At 61.2% G+C, this 15759-nt stretch overlaps 1 protein-coding gene across 2 annotated transcripts in view; it reads right to left on the bottom strand.

Annotated features, from left to right (window-relative positions):
* DAB2 (DAB adaptor protein 2) overlaps positions 1–12688 on the bottom strand; it is a 78624-nt gene extending 65936 nt beyond the window's left edge. For both annotated transcript variants that reach the window (XM_049794791.1, XM_049794792.1), the window contains exon 1: positions 12622–12688. The gene's annotated coding sequence lies outside the window, so the exon portion shown is untranslated. The remainder of the gene's footprint in view (positions 1–12621) is intronic.
* Positions 12689–15759: the final 3071 nt, after the last annotated feature.

Raw genomic sequence — 15759 nt, 5'->3', positions numbered from 1 at the left:
CAATCCACCCCAATCACCCCACCTCCGGTCTTGCAGAGCCCTGACACCACCATCACCTCACCTCCAGCCCGTTGGGGCCCCAGCACCTCCATCACCCCAACCTACGGTTGTTCTGGGCCCTGACAGCCCCATCACCCCACCTCCGGTCGTTCAGAGCCCCAGCACCCCCATTACCCCACCTCCGTTCGTTCGGAGACCCGGCACCCACATCACCCCAACAATGGTTGTTCAGAGCCCTGGCACGCCCATCACCCCACCTCCCATCGTTCGGAGCCCAGGAACCCCTATTACCACACGTCCGTTCGTTTGGAGCCCCGGCACCCCCATCACCTCACCTTCGGCCGCTCAGGGCCCCGGCACCCGCATCACCCCAACCTACGGTTGTTCCATGCCCCGGCACCCCCATCACCCCACCTCCAGTCGTTCGGAGCCCAGGCACCCCAATAACTCCAACCTCTGGTCTTTCGGGCTCCGGCAACCCCATCACCCCACCTCCAGTCGTTCGGCGCCTCGGCACCCCCATCACCCCACCAACGGTCTTTCGGGGTCCCGGCACCCCCATCACCCGTCCTCCAGTTGTTTGGGGCCCCAGCAGCCCCATCACTCAACCTCCGGCCGTTTGGAGCCCTGGCACACACATCACCCCACTTCCAGTCATTCAGAGCCCCGGCACCCCCATCACCCCACCTCTAGGCTGTTTAGGGCCCCGGCACCCCCACCACCCAACTTCCGGTCATTCGGATCCCCGGCACCCCCATCGCCCCGACTCCGGTCGGTCGGGGCCCTGGCATCCCCATCACCACACCTCTGGTTGTTCAGGGCCCCGGCACCCCCACCACCCAACCTCCGGTCATTCGGATCCCCGGCACCCCCATCACCCCACCTCCGCTCTTTTGGAGCCACGGCACCCCCATCACCTCACTTCAGGCCGGTCGGGGCTCCGGCACCCCCACCACCGAACCTCTGGTCGTTCGGAGCCCCTGCACCTCCGTCACCCCACCTCCGGTCTTTTGGAGCCACGGCACACCCATCAGCCCACCTCCGGTCGTTCAGATCCCCGTCACCCCCATCACCGCGACTCCGGTCGTTCGGAGACCTGGCACCCCCATCACACCAACTCCGGTCATTTGGAGCCCTGACATCCCCATCACCCCACCTCCGGCCGTTCGGGGCCCCGGAACCCTCATCACTCCAACTCTGGTCCATCGGAGCCCCGGCACCCCCATCACCCCACCTCCAGTCGTTTGGAGCCCCAGCACCCCCATCACCCTACCTGCAGCCGGTCAGAGCTCCGACACACCCACCACCCCAACTCTGTTAATTCAGATTCCCGGCACCCCATCATCCCACCTCCGGCCGGTCAGAGCCCCGGCACCCCCATCACCCCCACCTACGGATGTTTGGGGCCCTGGAAGCCCCATCACCCCCACCTCCGGTCGTTCGGGGCCATGGCACCCCCACCACCCCACCTCCGGTCGTTTGGGGCCCCGGCACCCCCATCACCCCACCTCCGGTCTTTTGGAGCCCTGGCAGCCCCATCATATCACCTACGGCCGGTCAGGGCTCCAGCAACCCAATCACCCCAACATCCAGTCTTTAGGGGCCCCGGCACCCCCATCACCCCAACTCTGGTTGTCCTAAGCCCCGGCACCCCCGTCACCCCACCTCCGGTCATCCAGAGCCCCATCATCCCCATCACACCAACTCCGCTCTTTCGGAGCCCCGGCACGCCCTTCTCCCCACCTCCGGTGTTCAGAGCCCCAGAATGTCCAACACCAAATGTCTAGTCTTTCGGGGCTCCGGAACCCCATCACCCCACCACTGTTTGTTTTGAGCCCCGGAACCCTCATCACCCCAACTCTGGTCATTCGGAGTCCCAACACCCCCATCACATCACCTCCGGCCGTTTGGGGCCAATACACCCCCATCACCCCGACCAACGGTCTTTCGGGGTCCCGGCACCCCCATCACCCGTCCTCCAGTTGTTCGGGGCCCCGGCAGCCCCATCACTCAACCTCCGGCCGTTTGGAGCTGCGGCACCCGCATCACCCCACCTACAGTCATTCGGAGCCCCAGCACTCCCATCACTCAACCTCCGGTCGTTTGTGGTCAATCCACCTCCATCACCCCACCTCCGGTCGTTCAGAGCCTCGGCATCCCCCATGACCCCACCTCCGGTCATTCGGAGCCCCGGCACCCCCATCACCCCACCTTCGGTAGTTCGGGGCTAATCCACCCCCATCACCCCAAATCCGGTCATGTGGAGCCCCGGCAGCCCCATCACCTCTCCTCCGGCTGGTCGGGGCCCCGGCATGTCCATCACCCCACCTACGGCCGTTTGGGGCCCCGGCACTCCCATCAACCCACCTCCGGTAGTTCGGAGGCCCAGCACCCCCACAACCCAATGTCTGGTCGTTTGGAGCCCCAGCACGTCCATCACCCCACCTCCGGTCGTTCAGAGCCCCAGCACCCCAATAACCCCACCTCCGGTCATTCGGAGCCCCGGCACCACCACCACCCAATGTCTGGTCGTTTGTAGCCCCGGCAACCCCATGACCCCACCCCCGGCCGTTCTGAGCCCCGGCACCCCCATCACACCACCTATGGTTGTTCGGAGCCCCGACAACCCCATCACCCCACTTCCAGTCATTCGGAGCCCCGGCACCCCATCACCCCACCTGTGGCCGGTCAGAGCCCTGGCACCCCCATCACCCCACCTACGGTCTTTTGGAGCCCCGGCACCTCCATCACCTACCCTCCGTCTGGTCGGGGCCCCGGCACCCCCATCACACCAACCTACGGTCGTTTGGAGCCCCACCACCTCCATCACCCCACCTCCAGTCATTTGGAGGCCCGGCACCTCAATCAACCCAACTCCGGTTGTTCAGAGCCCTGGCATGCCCATCACCCCACCTCCTGTCTTTCGGAGCTCAGGCACCCCCATCACCTCACCTCCGGTCTTTCGGAGCCCCGGCACCCCAATCACCCCAACCTACGATCATTTGGAGTCCCAGCACCTCCATCACACTACCTCCGGTCGTTCGGAGCCCTGGCACCCCCATCACCCAAACTCCGGTCGTTTGGAGCCCTGACACCCCCAACACCCCACATCTGGCTGGTCGGGGCCCTGGCACCTCCATCACCCCAACCTATGGTCTTTCGGGGCCCCGGCAACCCCACCAGCCCAACTCCGGTCGTCTGTGGCCCTGGCACCCCCATCACCCCAACCTACGGTCATTTGGAGCCCAGTCACCCCCATCACACCACCTACGGTCCTTCGGATCCTCAGCACCCCCATCACCCCAACTCCGGTCCTTTGGAGCCCCGGCACCCCCACCACCCAACCTCTGATCTTTCCGAGCCCCGGCAACCCCATCACCTCACCTCCGGTCTTTTGGAGCCCCTGCACCCCCAACACCCCTCCTCTGGTCGTTCGGAGCCTTGGCATGCCCATCTCCCCACCTCCAGTCGTTCGGAGCCCCGGCATGCCCACCACCCAATGTCTGGTCATTCAGAGCCCCGGCATCCCCATCACCCCAACTCCGGTCGTTCGGAGCCCCAGCAGCCCCAGCACCCCAACCTTCGGTCATTCGGAGCCCCGGCAACCCCATCAGCCCAACTCTGGTCGTCTGTGGCCCTGGCACCCCCATCACCCCAACCTACAGTCTTTCAGAGCCCTGGCACCCCCATAACCCCACCTCCTGCTGTTCGGGGCCCTGGCACCCCCATCACCCCACCTCCGGTCGTTTGGGTCCAATCCACCCCAATCACCCCACCTCCGGTCTTGCAGAGCCCTGACACCACCATCACCTCACCTCCAGCCCGTTGGGGCCCCAGCACCTCCATCACCCCAACCTACGGTTGTTCTGGGCCCTGACAGCCCCATCACCCCACCTCCGGTCGTTCAGAGCCCCAGCACCCCCATTACCCCACCTCCGTTCGTTCGGAGACCCGGCACCCACATCACCCCAACAATGGTTGTTCAGAGCCCTGGCACGCCCATCACCCCACCTCCCATCGTTCGGAGCCCAGGAACCCCTATTACCACACGTCCGTTCGTTTGGAGCCCCGGCACCCCCATCACCTCACCTTCGGCCGCTCAGGGCCCCGGCACCCGCATCACCCCAACCTACGGTTGTTCCATGCCCCGGCACCCCCATCACCCCACCTCCAGTCGTTCGGAGCCCAGGCACCCCAATAACTCCAACCTCTGGTCTTTCGGGCTCTGGCAACCCCATCACCCCACCTCCAGTCGTTCGGCGCCTCGGCACCCCCATCACCCCACCAACGGTCTTTCGGGGTCCCGGCACCCCCATCACCCGTCCTCCAGTTGTTTGGGGCCCCAGCAGCCCCATCACTCAACCTCCGGCCGTTTGGAGCCCTGGCACACACATCACCCCACTTCCAGTCATTCAGAGCCCCGGCACCCCCATCACCCCACCTCTAGGCTGTTTAGGGCCCCGGCACCCCCACCACCCAACTTCCGGTCATTCGGATCCCCGGCACCCCCATCGCCCCGACTCCGGTCGGTCGGGGCCCTGGCATCCCCATCACCACACCTCTGGTTGTTCAGGGCCCCGGCACCCCCACCACCCAACCTCCGGTCATTCGGAGCCCCGGCACCCCCATCACCCCACCTCCGCTCTTTTGGAGCCACGGCACCCCCATCACCTCACTTCAGGCCGGTCGGGGCTCCGGCACCCCCACCACCGAACCTCTGGTCGTTCGGAGCCCCTGCACCTCCGTCACCCCACCTCCGGTCTTTTGGAGCCACGGCACACCCATCAGCCCACCTCCGGTCGTTCAGATCCCCGTCACCCCCATCACCGCGACTCCGGTCGTTCGGAGACCTGGCACCCCCATCACGCCAACTCCGGTCATTTGGAGCCCTGACATCCCCATCACCCCACCTCCGGCCGTTCGGGGCCCCGGAACCCTCATCACTCCAACTCTGGTCCATCGGAGCCCCGGCACCCCCATCACCCCACCTCCAGTCGTTTGGAGCCCCAGCACCCCCATCACCCTACCTGCAGCCGGTCAGAGCTCCGACACACCCACCACCCCAACTCTGTTAATTCAGATTCCCGGCACCCCATCATCCCACCTCCGGCCGGTCAGAGCCCCGGCACCCCCATCACCCCCACCTACGGATGTTTGGGGCCCTGGAAGCCCCATCACCCCCACCTCCGGTCGTTCGGGGCCACGGCACCCCCACCACCCCACCTCCGGTCGTTTGGGGCCCCGGCACCCCCATCACCCCACCTCCGGTCTTTTGGAGCCCTGGCAGCCCCATCATATCACCTACGGCCGGTCAGGGCTCCAGCAACCCAATCACCCCAACATCCAGTCTTTAGGGGCCCCGGCACCCCCATCACCCCAACTCTGGTTGTCCTAAGCCCCGGCACCCCCGTCACCCCACCTCCGGTCATCCAGAGCCCCATCATCCCCATCACACCAACTCCGCTCTTTCGGAGCCCCGGCACGCCCTTCTCCCCACCTCCGGTGTTCAGAGCCCCAGAATGTCCAACACCAAATGTCTAGTCTTTCGGGGCTCCGGAACCCCATCACCCCACCACTGTTTGTTTTGAGCCCCGGAACCCTCATCACCCCAACTCTGGTCATTCGGAGTCCCAACACCCCCATCACATCACCTCCGGCCGTTTGGGGCCAATACACCCCCATCACCCCGACCAACGGTCTTTCGGGGTCCCGGCACCCCCATCACCCGTCCACCAGTTGTTCGGGGCCCCGGCAGCCCCATCACTCAACCTCCGGCCGTTTGGAGCTGCGGCACCCGCATCACCCCACCTACAGTCATTCGGAGCCCCAGCACTCCCATCACTCAACCTCCGGTCGTTTGTGGTCAATCCACCTCCATCACCCCACCTCCGGTCGTTCAGAGCCTCGGCATCCCCCATGACCCCACCTCCGGGCATTCGGAGCCCCGGCACCCCCATCACCCCACCTCCGGTAGTTCGGGGCTAATCCACCCCCATCACCCCAAATCCGGTCATGTGGAGCCCCGGCAGCCCCATCACCTCTCCTCCGGCTGGTCGGGGCCCCGGCATGTCCATCACCCCACCTACGGCCGTTTGGGGCCCCGGCACTCCCATCAACCCACCTCCGGTAGTTCGGAGGCCCAGCACCCCCACAACCCAATGTCTGGTCGTTTGGAGCCCCAGCACCTCCATCACCCCACCTCCGGTCCTTCAGAGCCCCGCTACCCCCATCACCCCACCTATGGTCGTTCAGAGACCTGACACCCCATCACCTCACCTCCGGCCCGTCGGGCCCTTGGCAACTTCATCACCCCAACCTACAGTGGTTCGGAGCCCTGGCACCCCCATCACCGCAACTCCGGTCATTCAGAGCCCCAGCACCCCAATAACTCCACCTCCGGTCATTCGGAGCCCCGGCACCACCACCACCCAATGTCTGGTCGTTTGTAGCCCCGGCAACCCCATGACCCCACCCCCGGCCGTTCTGAGCCCCGACAACCCCATCACTCCACTTCCAGTCATTCGGAGCCCCGGCACCCCATCACCCCACCTGTGGCCAGTCAGAGCCCTGGCACCCCCATCACCCCACCTCCAGTCGTTTGGAGCCCTGGCAACCCCATCACCCCTCCTGCGGCCAGTCACAGCCCTGGCACCCCCATCACCCCACCTCCAGTTTTTGGTGCCCCGGCACCCCCATCTCCCCACCTCCAGCCGGTCGGAGACCCGGCACCCCATAACCCCAATCTGCAGGTGTTCGGGGCCCCGGCAACCACCCCACCCCACTTCCGGTCGTTCGGAGCCCCGGCAGCCCCATCACCCCACCTACGGTCTTTTGGAGCCCCGGCACCTCCATCACCTACCCTCCGTCTGGTCGGGGCCCCGGCACCCCCATCACCCAAACTCCGGTCGTTTGGAGCCCTGACACCCCCAACACCCCACATCCGGCTGGTCGGGGCCATGGCACCTCCATCACCCCAACCTATGGTCTTTCGGGGCCCCGGCAACCCCACCAGCCCAACTCCGGTCGTCTGTGGCCCTGGCACCCCCATCAACCCAACCTACAGTCTTTCGGAGCCCCGGCACCCCCATAACCCCACCTCCTGCTGGTCAGGGTGCTGACACCCCCATCACCCCACCTCGGGTCATTCTGGGCCCCGGCACCCCCATCACCCCACCTCCGGTCGTTTGGAGCCCCGGCATCCCCATCACCCCACCACCGGGTGTTCGGAGCCCCAGCACCTCCATCACCCCAACCTACGGACGTTTGGGGCTCCGGCAACTCTATGACCCCACCTATGGTCTTTTGGGCCCCAGCACTCCCATCACCCCTCCTCCGGTCGTTCGGAGCGCCGGCACTCCCATCACCCCTCTTCCGGTCGTTTGGAGCCCCGGCACCCACATCACCCCACTTCTGGTCATTTCGATGCCTTGCACCCCCAATACCCCTCCTCTGGTTGTTCGGGGCTGCGGCACCCCCAGCACCCCAAAATCTGGTCTTTCGGAACCCAGCAACCCCATCACACCAACCCCAGCCAATCGTGGCCCCGGCAACCTCATCACGCCTCCTCCAGTCTTTTGGAGCCCCGACACCCCCATCACCTCATCTCCGGACGGTCGGGGCCCTGGCACCCCCATCACCCCTCCTCCCGTCTTTCGGAGCCCCAGCACCCCCATCACCTCACCTCCGGTCGTTCGGAGCCCCAGCACCCCGGTCACCCTAGGTCCAGCTGTTCAGGGCCCCAGCACACCCACCACACAATGTCCGGTCATTCGGAGCCCCACCACCCCCATAACACCAACCACGGTCGTTTAGAGCCCAGGCAGCCCATCACACCAACTCCGGTCGATCAGAGCCTCGGCACCCCCATCACTCCACCTCCGGTCATTTGGATCCCCGGCACCCCCATCACACCAACTCCAGTCGATCGGAGCCTCGGCACCCTCATCACTCCACCTCCGGTCATTTGGATCCCCGGCACCCCCATCACACCAACTCCGGTCGATGAGAGCCTCGGCATCCCCATCACCCCAACTCCGGTCGATCAGAACCCAGGCAACCCCATCACCCCTCCACCAGTCATTTGGAGCCCCGGCAGTCTGATCACCCCAACTCCGGTCTTTTGGAGCCCCGGCACCCCCATCACCTCACCTCTGGTTGTTCGTAGCCCTGGCACCCCCATCACGCCAACTCCAGTCGTTCGGAGCCACGGCAGCCCCATCACCCCAATGCCAGTCGTTCGGAGCCCCGCCACCCACATCACCCCAACTCCGGTCTTTTAGAGCCCGGGCACCCCCATCACCTCACCTCCAGCCGGTCGGGGCTACGGCACCCCCACCACCCAACCTCTGTTCTTTCCGAGCCCCGGCACCCCCATCACCCCACCTCTGATCTTTTGGAGCCCCTGCACCCCCAACAGCCCTCCTCCAGTTGTTCGGGCCGTGGCACCCACACCACTCCAACCTCTGGTCATTCGGAGCCCCGGCATCCCCATCACCCCGACTCCGGTTGATCGGAACCCCAGCACCCCCATCACCCACCTCCAGTCATTCGGAGCCCCGGCATCCCCATCACGCCAACTCTGGTTATTTGGAGCCCCAGCACCCCCATCACCCCACCTGCGGCCGGTCATAGCTCTGACATCCCCACCACCCCAACTCCGTTAATTCAGATTCCTGTCACCCCATCACCCCACCTCCAGCCGGTCAGAGCCCCGACAACCCCATCACCCCACCTCTGCCCGGTCAGAGCCCCAACACCCCCATCACCCCCACCTACGGTTGTTCGGAGCCCTGACACACCCATCACCCCACCTCCACCCGGTCGGGGCCCCAGCACCTCCATCATCCCAACCTATGGTTGTTCGGGGCCGCAGCAACCCTATCACCCCACCTATGGTCTTTCGGGCCCCAGCACCTCCCATCACCCCACCTCCGATCTTTTGGAGCCCCTGCACCCCCAACACCCCTCCTCCAGTTGTTCGGGCCGCGGCACCCACACCACTCCAACCTCTGGTCATTCGGAGCCCCGGCATCCCCATCACCCCGACTCCGGTTGATCGGCTCCCCGGCACCCCCATCACCTCACCTCCAGCCAGTCGGGGCGCCGGCACCCCCATCACCCCACCTCCGGTCGATCTGAGCCCCGGCATGGCCATCTCCCCACCTCCCCTCGTTCGGAGCCCCGGCATGCCTACCACCCAATGTCTGGTAGTTCAGAGCCCCGTCATCCCCATCAACCCAACTCCGGTCATTCGGAGCCCCGGCAACCCCATCACTCCAACCTTCGGTCATTCTGAGCCGTGGCATGCCCATCAACCCATGTCTGGTCTTTTGGAGCACCTGCAACCCCACCACCCCACCTCCTGTCATTCGAGGCCGTGGCACCCCCGTCACCACAACCTCCAGTTGTACGGAGCCCTGGCAACCCATCACTCCAACTCCGGTCATTCGGAGCCCCAGCACCCCCATCAACCCAACTCCGGTGTTTTGGAGCCCTGGCACACCCATCACCTCACCTCTCGCCGGTCGGGGCCCTGGCACCCCCATCACACCTCCTCCCATCTTTTAGACCACCGGGAGCCCCATCACCCCACCACCGGCTGTTCGGAACCCCGGCACCCCCATCTCCTCACCTCCGGCGGGTGGGGCCAATGCACCCCCATCACCCCAACCTCTGGTCTTTCAGGGTCAGAGCACCCCCATCAACCCAACCTCTGGCCGTTCGGAGCCCGGCATCCCCACGACACCACCTCCGGCCGTTTGAGCCCTCGGCACCCCCATCACCCCACCTCCGGCCGTTTGGAGCCCCGGCACCCCCATCATCTCAGCTGTGGTCTTTTGGAGCCCCGCAGACCCATCACCTCACCTCCAGCCGGTCAGGGCTCCGGCAACACCATCACCCAAATCTCCAGTCTTTCAGGTCCCAGCACCCCCATCACCCCCCCTCCGGTCGTTCGGAGTCCCAGCATCCCCATCACCCCAACCTACGGTCGTTCGGATCCCCGGCACCCCAACCACCCCACCTCCGGTCGTTCGGAGCTCCAGCATCCCCATCACCCCAACCTCCGGTTCTTCGGAGCCCCAGCATGCCTACCACCCAATGTCTGGTCGTTCGGGGCTCTGGCACCCCCATCACCCCACCTCCGGTCATTCGGAGCCGCGGCACCCCCATCACCTTCACCTCCGGCTGGTTGGGGCCAATGCACCCCCATCACCCCAACCTCTGGTCTTTCAGGGTCAGAGCACCCCCATCAACCCAACCTCTGGCCGTTAGGAGCCCGGCATCCCCACGACACCACCTCCGGCCGTTTGAGCCCGCGGCACCCCCAGCACCCCAATTCCAGTCTGTTGGAGTCCCGGCACCCCTATCACCTCACCTCCGGCCGGTCGAGGCCCCGGCACCTCCATCACCCCTCCTCTGGTCGTTCGGAGCCCCAGCACCCCCATCACCCCAGCTCCAGTCTTTTGGAGCCCAGGCAGCCCCATCATGTTACCTCTGGCCGGTCAGGGCTCCGACAACCCAATCACCCCGATCTCCGGTCGTTTGGATCCCGGCACCCCCATCACCTCACCTCCGGGCGTTCGGAGCCCCAGCACCTCCATCAATCCACCTCCAGCCGTTCGGGGCCCCAGCACCCTCATCACCGCAACCTATGGTCGATCGGAGTCCCAGCACCCCCATCACCCCACTTCCGGTTGTTCAGAGCCCCGGCAGCCCCATCACCCCACCTCCGGTATTTTGGAACCCTGGCACCCCCATCACCCCACCTCCGGCCGTTCGGAGCCCTGGCATCCCCATCAACCCTCCTCTGGCTGTTCTGAGCCCCGGCACCCCCATCACCCCAGCTCCGGCTGGTCAGTGCTCCGGCAACCCAATCACCCTAACATCCGATCTTTTGGGGCCCCGGCAACCCCCATCACCCCACCTCCGGTCGTTCGGAGCCATGGCAACCCCCATTACCCCAGCTCTGCTTCTTCGGAGCCACGGCACCCCCATCAGCCCACCTCCGGCCGGTCAGAACTCGGCACCCCCATCAGCCTAACCTACAGTCATTCGCATCCCCAGCACCCCCATCACCTCACCTCCAGTCGTTCGGAGCCCCGGCACCCCCACCACCCAACCTCCAGTCTTTCGGAGCCCCGGCACCCACATCACCCCAACCTACAGTTGTTCGGAGACCCGGCACCCACATCACTCCACCTCCGGTCATTCGGAGCCCCGGCACCCCCATCACTGCAACCTACGGTCGTGCGGTGCCCCGGCACCCCCATCACCCCACGTCCTTTCTTTTGGAGCCCCGGCATCCCCATGACCCCACCTTCTGTCGTTTGGAGCCCTGGAACCCCCATCACACCATCCCAAGGTCGTTTGAGGCACCGGCACCCCCATCACCCCACCTCCGGTCGTTTGGAGATCCAGCAGCCCTATCACCTGACCTCCGGCTGGTCAGGGCTGTGGCACCCCCATCACCCCAACCTCTGGTCGTTCGGAGCCCTGGCATCCCCATCACACCAACTCCGGTCGATCGGAGCCCCAGCACCCCCATCCTCCCAACTCCGGTCGTTTGGACCCCTGGCATCCCCATAACCCCAACTCTGGTCGTTTGGAGCCCCGGCACTCCCATCAGCTCAATCTTCGGTCATTCGGAGCCCCTAAACTCCAGTCGTTCGGAGCCCCAGCACCCCCATCACCCCACCTCCAGTCGTTTGGAGCCCCGGCACACCCATTCACGCAACCTACGGTCTTTCGGGGCCCCGGCACCCCCACCACCCCAACTCCGGTCGTTTGGATCCCCGGCATCCCCATAACCCCAACTCTGGTCGTTTGGAGCCCCGGCACTCCCATCAGCTCAATCTTCGGTCATTCGGAGCCCCTCAACTCCAGTCGTTCGGAGCCCCAGCACCCCCACCACCCCAACTCCGGTCGTTTGGACCCCCGGCACCCCCACCACCCCACCTCCGGTCGTTTGGGGCCCCGGCACCCCTACCACCCAAACTCTGGTCTTTCGGAGCCCCTGCACCCCCACCACCCCACCTCCATTCGTTCCGGGCCCCGGCACCCCGAACACCCCACCTCCGGTTGTTCAGGGCCCCGGCACCCCCACCACCCCACCTCCAGTCGTTTGGGGCCCCGGCACCCCTACCACCCAAACTCTGGTCTTTCGGAGCCCCTGCACCCCCACCACCCCACCTCCATTCGTTCCGGGCCCCGGCACCCCAAACACCCCACCTCCAGTTGTTCGGGGCCCCGGCACCCCCAACACCCCACCTCCAGTCTTTTGGAGCCCCTGCACCCCCAACACCCCTCCTCTCGTCTTTTGGAGCCCCGGCACCCCCATCACCCCACCTCCGGTCGTTCGGGGCCCCGGCACCCCCACCACCCCACCTCCGGTCGCTCGGGGCCCCGGCACCCCCACCACCCAACCTACGGTCTTTCGGGTCCCCGGCATCCCCACCTCCGGCCGGTCGGATCCCCCCACCACCCGCCGCTGCCGCACCACAGGCACCGTCGCGTCCTACGGGGAAAGCCGCCCCCGCCCGCCGCCGCCGCTTCTCCCCGGTGACAGCCTCTTGTCCGCCGCAGGCTCTGCAGGAGCCCGGCCCCGCTCGCAAAGCTACTTACGGGCTAGATCTGTTCCGCTCCGTGCATGGTCCGACGACGGCAGCCAGTACTCGGGCTGGGGCCGGAGGCCCGGTTAAATATCCCGTTGTCCTCTCGCCTTCCGATGAGCCAGCCACTCACAGCGAGGGACACGGTTTTGATCAGATAATGGCAGCTGACGACTATCCAGGAATGTGTTATGATGTTTTTGCTGCTTGGTCTTAGCTACACCCCCTCAACGTGTCGGTGCTTACAAGCTTAATTTAACCCCTTGGGAGCCGCCGCTCCGGCCCCCGCTGCGGGGGAGGGAGGGAGCTGGAGCCCGGGACGGACCCTTGCCAGGAGGGGGTCGGAGCCCCCCAGAGAGAGGGGAGACTGGGGGGACCCTGCAGGGACACAGCAATGTGTGGCGCCTGCTGTTCGCAGGGCCACAGGTATCTCTGCTTCTTAGGCAGCAATGGCCCCAAAACGCCCTTCTATAAAAGGGGTCCCTTCAGGCGTCTGCTTAAACGTGGGTGCGGTGATGTTGTTAAAAAATCCAAGTCCAAACCAGCAGCTTTTTTTTTTTTGTTGGTTGGTTGGTTTGGTTGGTTTTTTGGTTGTTTTTCCAAAATCACCAAACCCAGAATACACCACCACCACCACCACCACCCCCCCACCCCCCCCAAAAAAAAAAAAAAAAAAAGAAAAAGTGTGGCTAGCTGAACCAAAGCATTGGGACAGTGCAGTTCTGTTTCTAGGTCACATCCAGACCTGATCTTTGTACTTCCCACTCATATTTATTTAAACATCTATCATGTTTTACTTCCCAGAGTAGTACAGCTGTTATCCAACTTGTGTGAAAGAGCCGCTGATAAGAAACATCGCATTCTTGTCCTTGTAGCAGAACATTTTTATCTTCCTCAAGACTGTGAACTTAGCCTAACATTTATTTTCTCAAAACAGTGCAAAAATTTCTGTTCAATACTGTGACATTGCCCTCCACAGCAATACCCAATTTAAAAAGAGAAAAAAAGACCAACGCTTTTCCTGCAGTTTTAATACATTGGATAGATATTTTTAAATGCTTTGGAAGAGGGAAATATTTAATACAAAATTATTTTACCACCGAGGAGTTCAGGGTTCAAAACTGGTGGATGCATTTGGTCATCATCCACATCCAAAGCTACCAAATGATACAATACTTGCCTCGATATGGTGTGGTACTTTCTTTTTAGGAAGCAAAAGTGGTAGGAGCCCTGTACTTGAGGTGACCAAAAGCTGATAGTTGCCTCTCACCTGCCTGCATCTGTTGCTTCAGAAGTGCCAATTTTAACCAAAAAGACAAGAAGGACACATTTTTATGCACTAGCCTAGTGTTCATGGAAGGAAGTGCATCCCACATAAGTAAGAAGGCATTTGCTATAGTTAACAGGTTGCTGGCTACACCATGTCAGTATTTGCAGGATTAGATCCGAATTCCATGGTACACTGTTGTATTAATGTTTGACAATGTTGGTTTTGTACAGCTTGCACTGTACTGTACATTGTTTTGAACACCTCGTGCTATATGCACTGGAGCTTCTTGGCCCTGGTGTGGTACGTATTTTAAAGAATAATACTTTGCTCAGTGTGCTTTGTGGGACCTGCACAGACCGCCTAACACGAAGGATGACATTGTGCCTAGTTTAAACATGGTGCAGTAACAAAGCAACTTGTATAAAGCAGCCCAGCCAGGTGCTGGCATAAGCAGGATTACCATCTGTGCTTTGGCCAACACAAAACCCAGGCACATTTCACTGAAATACTTTTGACTAGTTGTACTAATGGTTACAAATATGATTTATACTATTTGTTGTTGAATTTGGAAGAGATGAGAATGCTTTTCATTTGCCAATAGAGAGCAGTTTAAGAGCCCTTTTGAGGTGCAATGAAATTATATCCACTACAGAAATGGCAACAGGTCCTTCACTATCTACCAGCACTTGGGACATCACTAATAATCTCACGGAAGAACTTTTTTACTGATCAATGGTTAATAACTAACTGGAAAAAATTACAGTTTTCTTAGGGAATAAAAAAATGCCTCAAGCCTTGAAGGACTGCACTTTCTATTTTGTAATTCAACTCAGAACAGCTCCCCTGATGTCCCACACTATTGAGCTAGATGTTAAATTTCAGAACTGTTACATTAAACATATGTAATAGGATTGCCTTCTGAACGTAGGAGGAATCCAGGCAGAAAGGCCCACAGGAATTCAGTTATTTCGTCTATACTGTACTGCAGGACTTAAAGAGCATGCTTTACACTTTATGAAAAGTAAAAAGGATTTTTATTTCTCTGCAGTAAAAACAGAATAAAACTGAAAATGGCTGTTATGACTTTAAGCCTGACTATTAAAAGATTAGAGTAGAGACAGAGTGCTGTTTTCCAGGATGATGACTTTTTTTCTCATATTTGTTGTGTCAGATCTTACTATTGCTGGCATAGGTTCAGTCCCTACCGAAGGCTTTTTTTTGTTTTAAGTTAACCGCTTGTTGTGCTGAACAGTATCAACCTCAGCACTTCGCAAACACAAGCCTTTTTTCAGCAGGTCTAAAATTATCTTGAAGCTGCAGCTGGAAACCTTCACCTCAGTGAGTTTTTCTATCGATTTTCCGGATGTTAACTCTGCTCAAACCACAGTCTGTCATTAGGATCACTGGGATTCCAGTACGGGTGGAAACTGGGGTAGTAGTGTGAAATAAAAACACCAAAGTGCAGAGGCCTTCGGAAGACATCAACTTAAGTGAATTCCTTGAAAGTGGTTTCAGTAACAGTTTGTGAAAAATCTGCTTGCAGCAAAGCGATGTGGTAGCTAATCTTGCGATGGCTTGCTCAGGAATGCCTGGTTTATTATTAAAGTAATCTTTTAAGATTTTATTGGAATGTATTTTCACAGTGGTGTTCCTACCTTTGTGGGCTTTACTATGTGTGTGTCATCTTGTCCATAATTAAACTTTTCACTGACAGACCTGGGACTTTTTTTTCCTTAAACCTCCCACTTTGAATGCTGGAATTTCATCTGAACTTTAAATACCGTCTTGGAATTTGCCATAAGGTAAACTGTCTGCTCTTGTACACTTCCCTGCACTGCTACAGATGTTGCAGACACACAATAAGTGACTGAATGTAAAAGA

This window comes from Accipiter gentilis, chromosome Z (genome assembly GCF_929443795.1).
Source record: "Accipiter gentilis chromosome Z, bAccGen1.1, whole genome shotgun sequence".
Taxonomy (NCBI): domain Eukaryota; kingdom Metazoa; phylum Chordata; class Aves; order Accipitriformes; family Accipitridae; genus Astur; species Astur gentilis.
The sequence above is the reverse complement of the archived record's forward strand: the minus strand, read 5'-3'. Positions and strand labels throughout refer to the sequence as shown.